A 12,942-nucleotide genomic window follows, 5' to 3' on the forward strand; every position below is an offset into this window, starting at 1 on the left:
TCTTCACGTGTAAAAATACAAAACAAAACTCAAATCCCCTGTATGTGTGTATTTTCACATTATTCTCTTTGTTTGTTTTTTTAACTTTGTTGAATTAATAGAGGGAGGGCAGAAAGAGCAGGCTGAATTGATGTGATACGTTTTAATTCTCTCAGCAGGGCTCCTTAAAGCTTTGCTTTGCTTCAATGCATCTCTAGAGTGAAGCCCCTTCACATTATTAAAGCACAGCAAACAGGGAAGAAAAAAACAACTCCAAAGAGAAGAAAACAAGCTCCTGAAAATAAAATCAAAAGGCTTGGGGTGAAAGAAATTCTTTTAGGTGGTGCTTAAAAGACAAATATATTTTAGTGGCATATGTTGTATGGTCATGGTCTATAAAAATCTTGGCTTAACATTTCTATGATCATACAGGCTGAGTTATAGATTCTAGGAGCATTAGTATACGGATGTCCCCTGGTCAGCTCGATGGACTACTGCAGGCTTATATTTACATCATGGGTCTTCTAGTTTCAACCCAAGAAAGTAACGTCATTTGCCTAATTCAATAGCATCCAGGATGTCTTCATATGAAGGGATAACGGCATCGGGGTTTGGATGTAACCTTGTTTTTAAAAGAAAGCATCCCATGACTACAACAGAACCTAGTAAAATTTAAAGGTGTGAAGGGTTTTTGGCATGGGTGAAGCAATATTTCAACCTTTAATTGAGGAACATTTAAAACATGTTTTTCCAAGAGTCCAGTGTGGGAGTTCAGGAAAGACATTTAAGAGGTCCTAGTGTCCATTCTCTCATCACTAGAACATAATCTATGTTCTGCCTAAGGACACCTAAGACAGGAAATCCTGCAACCTCCCTTGGCAAAGACCTTTGAGGAAAAAATAGTAGAAAGAAGACCTAAGAATACCTCATTGAAGGCATTCATGAAAGTTAAGTGACTTTTCAAATGAGTACACCAATACAATATTCTTTACATATTTCCCCTCACATTTATTTAAAGGAGTGGCTGCTTATTAAGAGGTAAAGAACCAAAAGGTATGAAAAGTATTTCTTCCTAGCCATAATGTTGTGTATTCTCAACAAAACAAAAGACCCACCACCATCTTGTGTGGGTTTTACAGACAACTGTCTGAACTTGCTTGGTGGTCTTACTCTGCCCCCATCAATTCATGCCTTTCAATTCACAAAGTTCTCTTTCTAAAAAGAGTTCTGCCGAATACAACTGTTTGCTGTTCTGGACCAGTAATATTTCCCCTGGTAATATTTAATGCCTAGTAATGTTTAATGCCTCTGATAGTGTGGGGCATGGACAGCTGCATGGGGAGGGTTTCTGTTATTCCAGCTCTGAGCTCTGTCTGGGACCAACACCAACACTTACAGTCTCCTCTCCACCTTGGGAAAAGAAAAGTGAGAGGGGCTGGCAGTTCTGTAGACATTGAGGTTCAATAAAGTAGATGGAATTTCCCAGTTTTGAAAAATCTGTTTTTTCTTCAAATACATGCTTTTGTCTGAACCGAATGGTTCTGTAGCGACAGCTGGTAGGTTTCTATGGTGGCCAGAAAAGCAAATTAATGCCACACATTGTCCTGTACTGTTCTGGGCACGTAGCCTTCCTGGCATCATAGGGAAGTAAAGACAAGAGAATGACCCACTCACATTCAAACTCAGTATTTAAAGTTTTAATTTCATACACTTGGAATGTTTCACATGATTCTTTCCTCTCTGACAGCCTTTAGTTCATTTCACTGTCCTCCCCCCCTTTTTCCCTTCAGTGCTCTAGTAACCACCTGCCTGAATGATAATATAAGTTAATTTTGAGATGTATTTTCATCTCCTAAAAAGAGGTTTTTCATGAATAACACGTTAATTATTCCACATTTAATGCTCTTTAATTGGAATCTTAAGTAGTGATTTTTCTATTTCTTTTCTTCTTTGCTATATTAGTAATTTTATTAAAACTAACAGCATATTAAAATCTGAGATGAATGAGTTTTTATACATCCCCATATCAAATATTACAGCAAGTGCTAAAACAGAAATATCAAACTTCTTAAGACTAAATGCAATTCTACTCAATGAATAATTATAGAGCATACATGATTTGTTACGTGGTGTTAACAGAGACTGAGAAAATAAATATTTTTAAGATCTGATCTCTAGTTTTAAGAAACAGAGCTCTCAAAGAGGCACCAAACACAAACATATTCAAGCCTCATAGAAGTGTGATATCCAATATAAAAACATGGTGGACTAGAGCCCCACTGTTTCCCCATGCAAGATCTATTCATCTCTATTTACTATTTGTTGTATCCAGTAAGTCATCACTTAACATTTTTGAGAAATTATGCAACTTTAAGCAAAAGGACATATAACAACATCAATTTTACCATAGGCTGATTGGTATAAATAAGAATTAATACCATCTCATCAACATTATAACGGAACAATGTTGAATAAAACATTATTTGAGGACCTTCTGTATATAGATTCGATTACTTAGCATTATAGTACATGATAAATAATGTACTAATTGTGCCCTTTACTATAAGTAATTATGATATAAGAAACATGCTTCGTTTCTGAATCTGTTCTAGGTATTTACTCTGCAGCACCTCTGCCGCAGATATCTTTGCTGCAAACATTTTCATGGCACAATTAATTGGCCGTAAGTTAATTTTGCCATAAGACAGCTCAAAAGTTTGGGGTGTTTTTTGGTTAGTTGGTTTCATTTTTCCATTGAGGAATCAATCAACCAAGTTTGGCAGATTTAATATATTTAAGTTAGTTGCCAGTTTGTTTCATTTCTCATTGAGGAAGTTCTTGCACCTTCTCGCATTTTTATATATATAAACTAGAGCCCCGGTGCATGAAATTCATATGTGGGTAAGGTCCCTAGGCCTGGCCTGTGATCAGGGCCATCTTCCCCGGCTGCCCACATCTGGCCTTGCCCCCCCTCTGCCACCCACCCCCGGTTCCCCATTTGCCATCAGGCGATCGGAGCCTGCCGGCTGGGGGAGAGACCGAGAGTTCTGCTGTTCCTGCCTGCTTGCTGAACCTGCCCACACCACAAGTTTCCCTCTGTGTGTGGGGCAACTGGTGGAGTGGGGGCCTTGGCCTGGGGCCACCTGTGTCCCCCACCACCCATCCCCAGTTCCTCATTTGCCATGGGGTGATCAGAGCCTGCTGGCCAGGGAAAGGAACCGAGAGATGGTCAGTGTACCTCATAGTGACTAGTCGAGTGTTCATTCTGGTCATTCTGCCATTAGGGTTAATTTGCATAGTACCCTTTTATTATACAGGATATTAGCTAGCTCTTCCAAAAGTCCATAATGTGACAAGTAGGTATGGTGGTGGTGGTCTTAAAGTAGTTATAATTTCTTCCAAATGGCGATAATTTGTCCCAAGAGTTGGTTTCTCATTTTGAAACACACCATCTTAGGAGAGAAGGAGAGGTTGAAGGCCCTCTTTGAGGGTGCAGATTTAGTTAAGCCCACATTTCTCACAGAACAAGAAATGCGCTTAGCTACAATCCACAAAATAAAATTAGTTATTTGAGTAGTTTTGCCATGAAGCTGCATTCATTTTAAATAAAGTCTCCTTAATTTTGTTATTCATTTTTTTACAGCAAAATTGCCTTACAGCCATTAGTTATGTGGTAAAAATGCTTGCAGGCCAAGATGTCTACGGCAAAGATGTTTATGGTGAAAATGCTGGACACGGTCTGAATGTCATAGTTTTAGTATACTATAGAGCTGCTGTTGGGCTTTGGGAGGAATGTGATGATCATGGGGACTAGGAAATCTGGTTTCATGGCTTCTTGCCACACCACTCTCAGAGCAAACAGGGCCCATGCCACTCTGCTTCATCTTTGGCAACAGCATATACCACAGTGTCAGCACTCAGATGCACAGCAACTACGTGAATGAGGAAATAGAAAAATCAAAGAATCAATAAAAAATTGTTGCATGGGTAAAACTTGATGCTCTCAAAAAAGACTCTGCTTTCCAGTGGGGATATAGTTCCTACTGAGTCCAGGCCTTTCAGCATCCTCAGCTTAGATATCTTCACCTCTGAGATCACTCTGAGATCAGATCAGCTCTTCTCAGAAGCCCTTACTGCACAGAGTCATAGCTAATCATCAAATGGACCAGCAATTCTACACACACACAGACTTGTTTGCATTCCTCTTACTTAGTATCTTGCCAATATTTATCTTTCCTATTGGAGGACCTTTTACAACAAATGTCATGATGTTTTAGGCTCCTTATGCTTAAATCTCCTCTGTGTACTCTCTTATAGTCAGTAGATAAGAACATAGGTTCCAGAGGGAAAAAAAAGATACAGATTTGAATCTTAGTCCCAATATTTATGAGATGTGCAAATGAAGGCAATTTCCTTAATTTCTCAAAACCTTAATTTTCTCATATGTAGAATGGTAGTAACAAGCTAACAAGTACTTCCCTCATATGGTCATTATGAGGATTATATTAGACTAGTGGCCCAGTGCACAAAATTCGTGCATGGGGGGGCGGGGTTTCCTCACCCAGCCTACACCCTCTCCAATTGGGGATCCCTTGGGGATAAGGCCTAAACCAGCGGTCAGACATCCCTCTCACAATCGGGGACTGCTGGCTCCTAACCTCTCACCAGCCTGCTTGCCTGATCGCCCCTAACTGCCTCTGCCTGCCTGCCTGATTGCCCCTAACCCCTCTGCCTGCCTGCCTGATTGCCCCTAACCCCTCTGCCTGCCTGCCTGATTGCCCCTAACTGCCCTCTCTTGCTGGCTTGATCTTGCCCCCAACTGCCCTCCCCTGCTGGCCTGATCTCACCCCCAATGGCCCTCTCCTGCCAGTCTGATCTCACCCCCAACTGCCCTTCCCTGCCGGCCTGATCTTGCCCCAAACTGCCCTCCCCTGCTGGCCTGATCACCCCTAATGGCCTCTGCTTTGGCCCCCACCACCATGGCTTTGTCCAAAGGAAGTTGGACGTCTGGAAGATGGCCGGTTGACCCGGTCTAATTACGGTCGACCCGGTCTAATTAACATATTACCCTTTTAGTAGTATAGATAGATTATATAGGATAGGATTGCTTAAGTGGAGGTAGGCAGAAGCCTTTTTAATCAGGAGGAGATGCTCTTGGCAGACAAAAATACATAATCCCTATATCTGGACTGATAGCCAGCCATATGCACTATACTGCCAAACCGGTCATTAAAAAATTGAACCACTTTCTTACACTTTACACCAAAAGCTGTTGCCCTTAAAACCCCTCCTCAGCCCCCACTTAGGTTCTATACCAGTCAGTGTCAAAAGCTCCGCCTCCTAGGCAGCCATTGGCTCCTCGCACTTCACCCAGATTTGGTTCTGATTGGTCAGTTTCTATGCCAGTCAGCATCTCCGGGCCTATCAATGGGCCTGATCAGAGAGGCGGGGCTGATCAGCAGCCCCAGTGGAGGCCCAAGAGAAAGAGAGGTGTGGCTGCTGGCCAGGCCTGGAGCAAAAGAGAGAGGCAAGTGCTGATCAACAGCTGCCACGGAGGCTACGGATCAGACCCTGCTTTTCTCTCCAGGCCTCTCTTCAGGCCTGATATACAGCCCACTTGGCAGTCAGTGCTGGGTCGGGGCGCCCACAGCAGCGGCAGTCAGTGTTGGTTCGCCACGGCAACCCAGCACTGACCTCCGGTCAGTTGAGCCTTCAGTTGTTTTGGATGTTACGGATCCTGGGTTTGTATATATTAGGATAATTTATGTGAAACATTTAGCACACTTCTTCAAGTGATAAAGACATTTCAGCTATAATACCACACAATTCTCTTTATGAAATTTTTTTGAGGAACAAATGAGATTACATATTATTAAGTGCCTAGCACATAGTAGGTCTTTAACATTGAGAGAAATTCCAATTAGTTCTGGATTACCAATCTGCAAGGACCACAATATTTATTTAATCAAATATTGAATGCTTGCTAATTTCCTCAACAATATAAAATATAACCTAATAAGAAAAGTTTCTTTCCTCTACAAAATATACTAAAAACATCTTCTAACCCAAACACTTCTTTCCTGAACCCATTTAAAATATACTGTCTTGCAGATAGGAATCATCTTAGCTTTCTCTCCCAAAACAGGTCAGCATGGCGTTCACTCAGAATATGATCTCAATTGGACTTTCTCCCAGTCTTCTACCCATTTGCTCTTGCATTTTCTTTTAAACATTTTCTTGCCCAATCTTGACCATTATGCTGTTCTGCTATTGATACTCACATCCCTAAAGCTGTTTCATTGCATTCCTTACATCACCATCGCTTGAGGACAAAGATTACATGATACTCATTTTTGGTCCACTGTAGCTTCTGGCACCATGCCTCATTCACAGCAGGTATCCAGAAGAATCTTTAGGAACGAGTCACCTGAGAACTCCAAAAATTGAATCCATAATCCTATCAACTGGTAGCACTAAACTCTTTTCCATCTTCAAGTAAGTTAGACAGCCCTTAACTACTACTGTCTTTTCCTATGAAATAAGGCTTGGATCAATCCCTACATCTCAGGAAATTTGTTTACATGCATGCATTGGTAATGTTTAATTTAAATAATGAATTAAAACATTAATCTAACATTTATTGAGCACCTACCATGTGTTAGGTAGAATGATAAGCCCTGGAGATACAAAGATGAGGGAGATACAGTTCTTGCCCTCAAAGACTCAGTTTGCAGAGGAAACAAATGAATGAAAACATGCAACAAAGTGATACGGGTGCTGTGGGAGATGCCTGTAGATGAGAGTAGTGGCAGAGGTGACCCAGAGGAAGGAACAGGTGATTTCACCTAGAAGGAATCAGAAAAGGCTGCCTAGAAAGGGGGCATGGACTGAATGTTTTCATGGGTAGGTGCTCATCAGGTGGGTTGGAAAGAGACCGTCCTATCAAGGCATAAGGGGCAGCATTAACTACTTCCTCAGAGTGTTCTGTTAGACCATTGGGCTTAATGTCAGAAGGCCTGTATTACAGACTTGATTCCATGATTTGACATGCTGGTCACCTTAGGCAAGGCATGGTGCTTTAATTTTTTATGTAGATTATTTCTGAAGTCCCTCCCAGTTCTGACCTTCTAGCATCAGGGTTTTCTTTCTATCTACTGTTTAAGTCATATTTTGTCACTTTTTTATGGATATTTTTTATTAACCTCTATTCCAAATATCTCAATCAGCAATCCATAATCCTATCAACTGGTAGCTCTCTGAAGTCCATGAATGACTGCCATGTCTCTTCCTAATCTGTGAGGTTACCCATTAGGGAGGAAACTAAACAGCAGTATCACTCATGCTCCTTGTCTACACTCAAGAACATCACCAGCAGTACCATCTCTACTTCTACTCCTCAAAGATCTCCAGGCTTCTGGGGAAATAAAATGTAGTTTTTTCTCTTTTAAAAATAATTAAAAAGCAAGGGAGTTTGCTCTAATCTTAAAGAAAGAACAACTGGAGAACAATGTTCATTATCTCCATCTTTTCATCACATTTAGCTTTAATGTCTCTCCTGGATGGATGAAAAACAATCAAGTGCTGAAAAAATCTAAGTCAACCTACCAGCATGGCAACTCTAATCAGGACAAGAGCATCATTAGACAAAGGTTGGGGGTGTGCAACCCACATCTACGCTGAACATCACTTTCTATTATTAACTAATGCCCCTTCTCCTAGACTATCTCCACTGCCTGAAATTGGGTCCTCTTTTCATATTAAGAGGAATTGTCACAGAGAAATGAAAAGCTCAGTTTATGGAATCCAAAAGGCCTGAATTCCAATACCAGTTCTGCCACTTACAAGCTGTTAGAATTTATTCTTGTTGTATGTTATACACATTTGCCTAAGTGTCAATATTCATTTAAACACTTCGAAGTAAAGAAAAGATTTTTCTGCTTAAGCTTTGTAAAGCACCTGTTTTAATCTAAGGTATGCAACTGCTTATTTTATGATATTATTCAGTTATAATGAGACTGGTTTAAAATATGCAGTTTTACAAGAAGCTAATTACAGCATTTCTTACTCTTAATAAACACTCCTAAACTATAAAAATAATTGTTGATATTCTCAGTTAAGATTCTAATTTTTGTAAGAGCACTATTCCTATTATTCAACTAAATGTGCTATGTAAGCAAACCCTGATTTCAATTTACAACTTCTAATCTTAATTAATGAAATTTCTGAGCTCACTGAACTGCTAAATCATAGCTCCAACTAAATAGAGCAAAAATAATCAGTATCCCATAATCTATTCCATTCTTAAACAATTTTCTTTGGTTTTGTTATTTTCTCTGCCTCTGTTATTAAGACTTTATAACATACAGAAATTTGGGTCTAGAAAGTGGTCATAGAAAAGAATTACTATGTGTGGGGTTTTTTGTTGTTTAAATATAAACCAGTTTTTTAAAGCAGCTTTTTACCTGTAAAATTGTGATGATTTTTTTCTTTCTATTTCTGTCAAGAGAAATCAAGGAAAATAGCTTAGGGTTCTTACATGTATAAAAAGAAAGTAATTTTATATATGCAAAGTTGTCTTGATTAAAGGCTTCTGTAATTAATGAAAAATATAATCACTTAATATGTTCAGAACTGAATTTGCCTCTGATTTGGAAATGGCACATTTCTTCCCAGCTTTGCTCCCTTGCTTTGCACCATATGCTGGATGGTGTAAGAACAGGTGGTTTTATTGCTTTCACTTGGCTCCAGCCTGAGGCAGGCTGCTTTGTTCTTTGGGTTTGAATATTCAGTAAGTTTGAAACATGCTCTTTGAGAGAAGAAAATGGTGTTAAGAACACAATCAATTAATGGTTGTAAAGGCATCATGACAGGTTTTTGTCCCATCAAGCCCCTCTCTCACCCACCACTCCCATAGGCAACCCACTTGGTCAACTGCAAGCAAAGTGTCCAAGAGAATCAAGAGCTCAAATCACAGAGAGAAGCAAACAAGCAAAAAACTAAACAAGTGCTGAACCATAAGATGAGACTTCACAAATATCATGATATAAGTAGATAAGCAAGAGTATTTTCTCTTACTTGTGTATAATACAACTATAGTATTAGGCAGAATATCACTGTCATCCATTTCTTTATTCTCAACTTCTCTCCTCAAATCCTGCAATCTTGCTGGTGTTTCACCATCATAAAAAACAAACAAAAACAAACAAACACACACACAAAAAAAAAAAAACAACAACAAACAAACAAACAAAAACAAACCACCTCTTAAAAATCAACAAAACCTTTCTCACATTTGAATGCAATGATCTTCTCCTTGATTCTCCCTGGTTTTAATGCAGCATTTGACACTCTGGAGTGACTACCACTGGAAACTTCCCTTTCCTCTGTAACACAGTGGATATCTTCGCTGGTCTCCTCCCTACTGCTTTGTCCATAGCATTTCTGGCCATTTTTCCGTTTTGCCAGATATAAGCATTCACCAAGGTCTGTCCTATTGTACAATCTTTACCTGAGTTTTCATCTCATCCAACTTCTGTTTTCTAAGTAAATGCCCTCATTATCACCCCAGTCCCAATAAATCTAAAGCAGAAATAATCATCTTGCCTAATTATAACCATTACTTCCTCCAGTCCACTCTATACGTTTGTTCAGGGAATCCTATTTTTCATTTACATTCTTCACATGTGTCCTATTTCAAGTCCTTATTATTACTTTCTTAAGACAATTGACATAACTTCTTTTTTTAAAATATATTTTATTGATTTTTTACAGAGAGGAAGGGAGAGGGAAAGAGAGTTAGAAACATCAATCAGCTGCCTCCTGCATACCTCCTACTGGGGATGTGCCTACAACCAAGGTACATGCCCTTGACCGGAATTGAACCCAGGACCTTTCAGTCCGCAGGCTGACGCTCTATCCACTGAGCCAAACTTGTTAGGCTGACATTACTTCTTAAAAATATTTATGCCTCAAGCATTTTTCAAAATCAGTCTATTCTTTATACATTTTTTGAGATGTATCTTCCTAAAAACCAATGTTTTCATCATGAAATTTTGCTGCTCAAGTAGTTTTAAATAATTTTTCCTTATCCTTAAAGATCATTCCAGAACTTGCACCAGCTGTCCTCATTCTACCTTTCTTGATACAGATCCTGCTTCTTATCTTCTAAAACATTTTCTAGCCAAGTAATTGTATTGAACTTATAGAAAAAAACAAAACAAAACACTTTCCTTGGTATCTTTATGAATATGGTATACTCTACCCTAAATGTCTTTATTTAGTTGGTGCTTATTAAAATTCTAACTAATTTAGAGAAAATATTTGCAATGCCTAGAATTCCCAGATACTCTGTTAGGTCCTAGGAAGGCAGTAGTGACAAAACAAAGCCCCTGACCTCAAGGGGCTCGATGCTATTTGGGGAGGTGGGAACCTTCCAATCCTGTCGGCCAAAGGCTGTCTCTTCCATAAAGTCAAAAACTTTGTTCTTGTCAATCCTTGAAAATCATCACTTTTTTGTCTATAATTCTCCTCAAAAAGCAAATAACAATGGATACTATTACTGCTGCTGCTTTTTGTTAAGACTCTACTACATGCCAGGCACCATCATAAATTGATTTAATAATTACAATAATACTGAGTGTTAGACATTTTAACAAAAATTTCACTGTTGAGGAAGCCAAGTTTCTAAGTTAAATAAATTCTCCAAAGTTACACAGCCATAAACAACATGAAATTAGGACTGAGTGATGAGAAGTATGTGCTCAATACAATTTTTTACTTTATTTTTATTATTTACACTATTACAAATGTCCCCATTTCCTCCCTCCCTTCCCCCTTCCCCCCACTGTCACCCCACTTCCCTTTGACCATCACCCCACTGTTGTCTGTGTCTATGGGTTATGCATATATGTTCTTTGGCTAATCCCTTTACCTTCTTTCATCCAGTCCCCCCTCCCCTCTTCCCCTCTGACAGCTCAGTCTGTTCCATGTATCTGTGCCTCTGTTTCATCAGTTTATTTTGTTCACTAGATTTCACATATAAGTGAGATCATACAATATCTGTCTTTCACCGACTGGCTTATTTCACTTAGCATAATACTCTCAATACAAATTTGTTGAACAAAATCAAAGAATGAGTGCCAGTAAGGCGAGCAAAAGAAATGGGAGCATTTAGTGTTTTAGTTAAGGCAAGTCTAATGTTAAAGCACTAATCTTTCTTTCTGGTCATACATAGCACAGTCACTCTCTTGCTGTAGTGTCTTCCTCAGGGTCCAGCTCCTTAACTTGCACCTTATCTTTCCTGAAATACTGTCCTCCTACTCAAATGAGGTGCTATCTTTTATTTTTTTCCTCTGTGGCACCTATCATAATAATCCTATGTAATAAAAGACTAATATGCAAATTGACCAAACAGCAGAATGACCGGTCGCTATGATGCACACTGACCACCAGGGGGCAGATCCTACATTGAGCATCTGCCCCCTGTTGGTCAGTGTGCTCCCACAGGGGGAGTGCCGCTCAGCCAGAAGCCGGGCTCATGGCTGGCGAGCACAGCGGTGGTGGTGGGAGTCTCTCCTGCCTCTGCAGCAGTCGACATCCCCTGAGGGCTCCCAGACTATGAGAGGGTGCAGGCCGGGCTAATGGACCCCCCAAGTGAATGAATTTCATGCACCAGGCCTCTAGTATTATAATAATAAATGCTCCTAGCAGCCATTTAAAAAATAGCCTTTGAATAAATAAATCAATTGAACTTTATGTGAAGGCATTCTTATTTACTATACATCTTTAAAATATCTTTGTACTCAAAAGTCCTACTTGCCATTGTCCATTTCCAAAGGAATGAATGCTTTAATTTCTCTGCTCATTTTATGTTGTTCCTTGCTAACAATAAGCTGTCTCTCTTTTCATCTGACTATAGGTCATCCTTTCAGCAACATTCACGATCAATCCATCATGCAACAAATATTTATTGAGTGACAATCCCCACCTTCTTTGCTAACTCCTATGATCCCTTTTCATCTGATTTTAAAAGTACGTCCCTATCTTGACAGCTTTAGAATGGAGCTACAGTGCCCCCGACACTCTGCTAATTCATCTGCTCTTTCATCAAGATCACATGAAGAAGGTTTTTAAGTTCTTTGTGATCCTGGAAAAATGCTTTGGGATGCTTGTTACAAAAAAATGTCAGATCAATCTTTCTGGATCAGATGCTGAGGGAGAGCACTTTGCTGCTTTATTTTATTCCACCTTTCTCAAAGTTCCTTAGGATCATGACAGGGAGATAATTATTAACACTGTTTCTATCCCTCCCCCCCCCCCTCACCTCACCAGCTGATAACATCTGGAGATTGTAAGTTTTCAAGTTGTTTGCATGTAACTTTTTTCAGGGTATGCTATCAACAGTGTTAATCATTTACTTATTATTTTCACATACATTATTACATTCGCTCCTCACAACTATCCTATGTGGGTAGATATGACCATTCTCTTGATTTTATAGACGAATAAACAACTCAGAGATGGTAAATTATTTGCTCAGAATTATTCAGCTAGTAAATGTAGGTGTTTTGATGTGAATCTAGATCCCTTGGACTCTGAACCTAGAGCTGTTTGACTACATTATGCTGCACATGTACATTATCCTCTAAAAATGAGAGCTAATCTGAATGAATCATGTGAAATTGTTGATATTCTTTTTTTTTTTTTTACTTACAAAATGACATTTCCACATGGTTCAACCTGATAGTATAAAACAATTTAGCATGGAGGTTAGGAGTTGAGATTCTGGATCAGATTGTCAGGGTTTACCACATGATACTCCCGTTCTCTTGTTAGAGAACTTTGGGTGCGCTACTTAACCTCACCTAGCGTTGGTATCCTTATTAACAAAATGGATAGTAATTACACATATCTCACTGGGCTGTATACAGATTGAATGATAAAATTTTACAAAGATTTAGTGTT

The 12,942-nt window shown here is 39.3% G+C and overlaps 1 protein-coding gene across 19 annotated transcripts in view; it reads right to left on the minus strand.

The window, feature by feature from the left end:
• Positions 1-12,942, minus strand: part of DLG2 (discs large MAGUK scaffold protein 2) — a gene marked incomplete at its 5' end in the record, with an annotated part of 1,931,014 nt that overhangs the window by 629,209 nt on the left and 1,288,863 nt on the right. The window lies entirely within an intron of this gene.

The sequence above is a fragment of the Cnephaeus nilssonii genome (assembly GCF_951640355.1).
Source record: "Cnephaeus nilssonii genome assembly, chromosome: 13".
Taxonomy (NCBI): Eukaryota; Metazoa; Chordata; class Mammalia; order Chiroptera; family Vespertilionidae; genus Cnephaeus; species Cnephaeus nilssonii.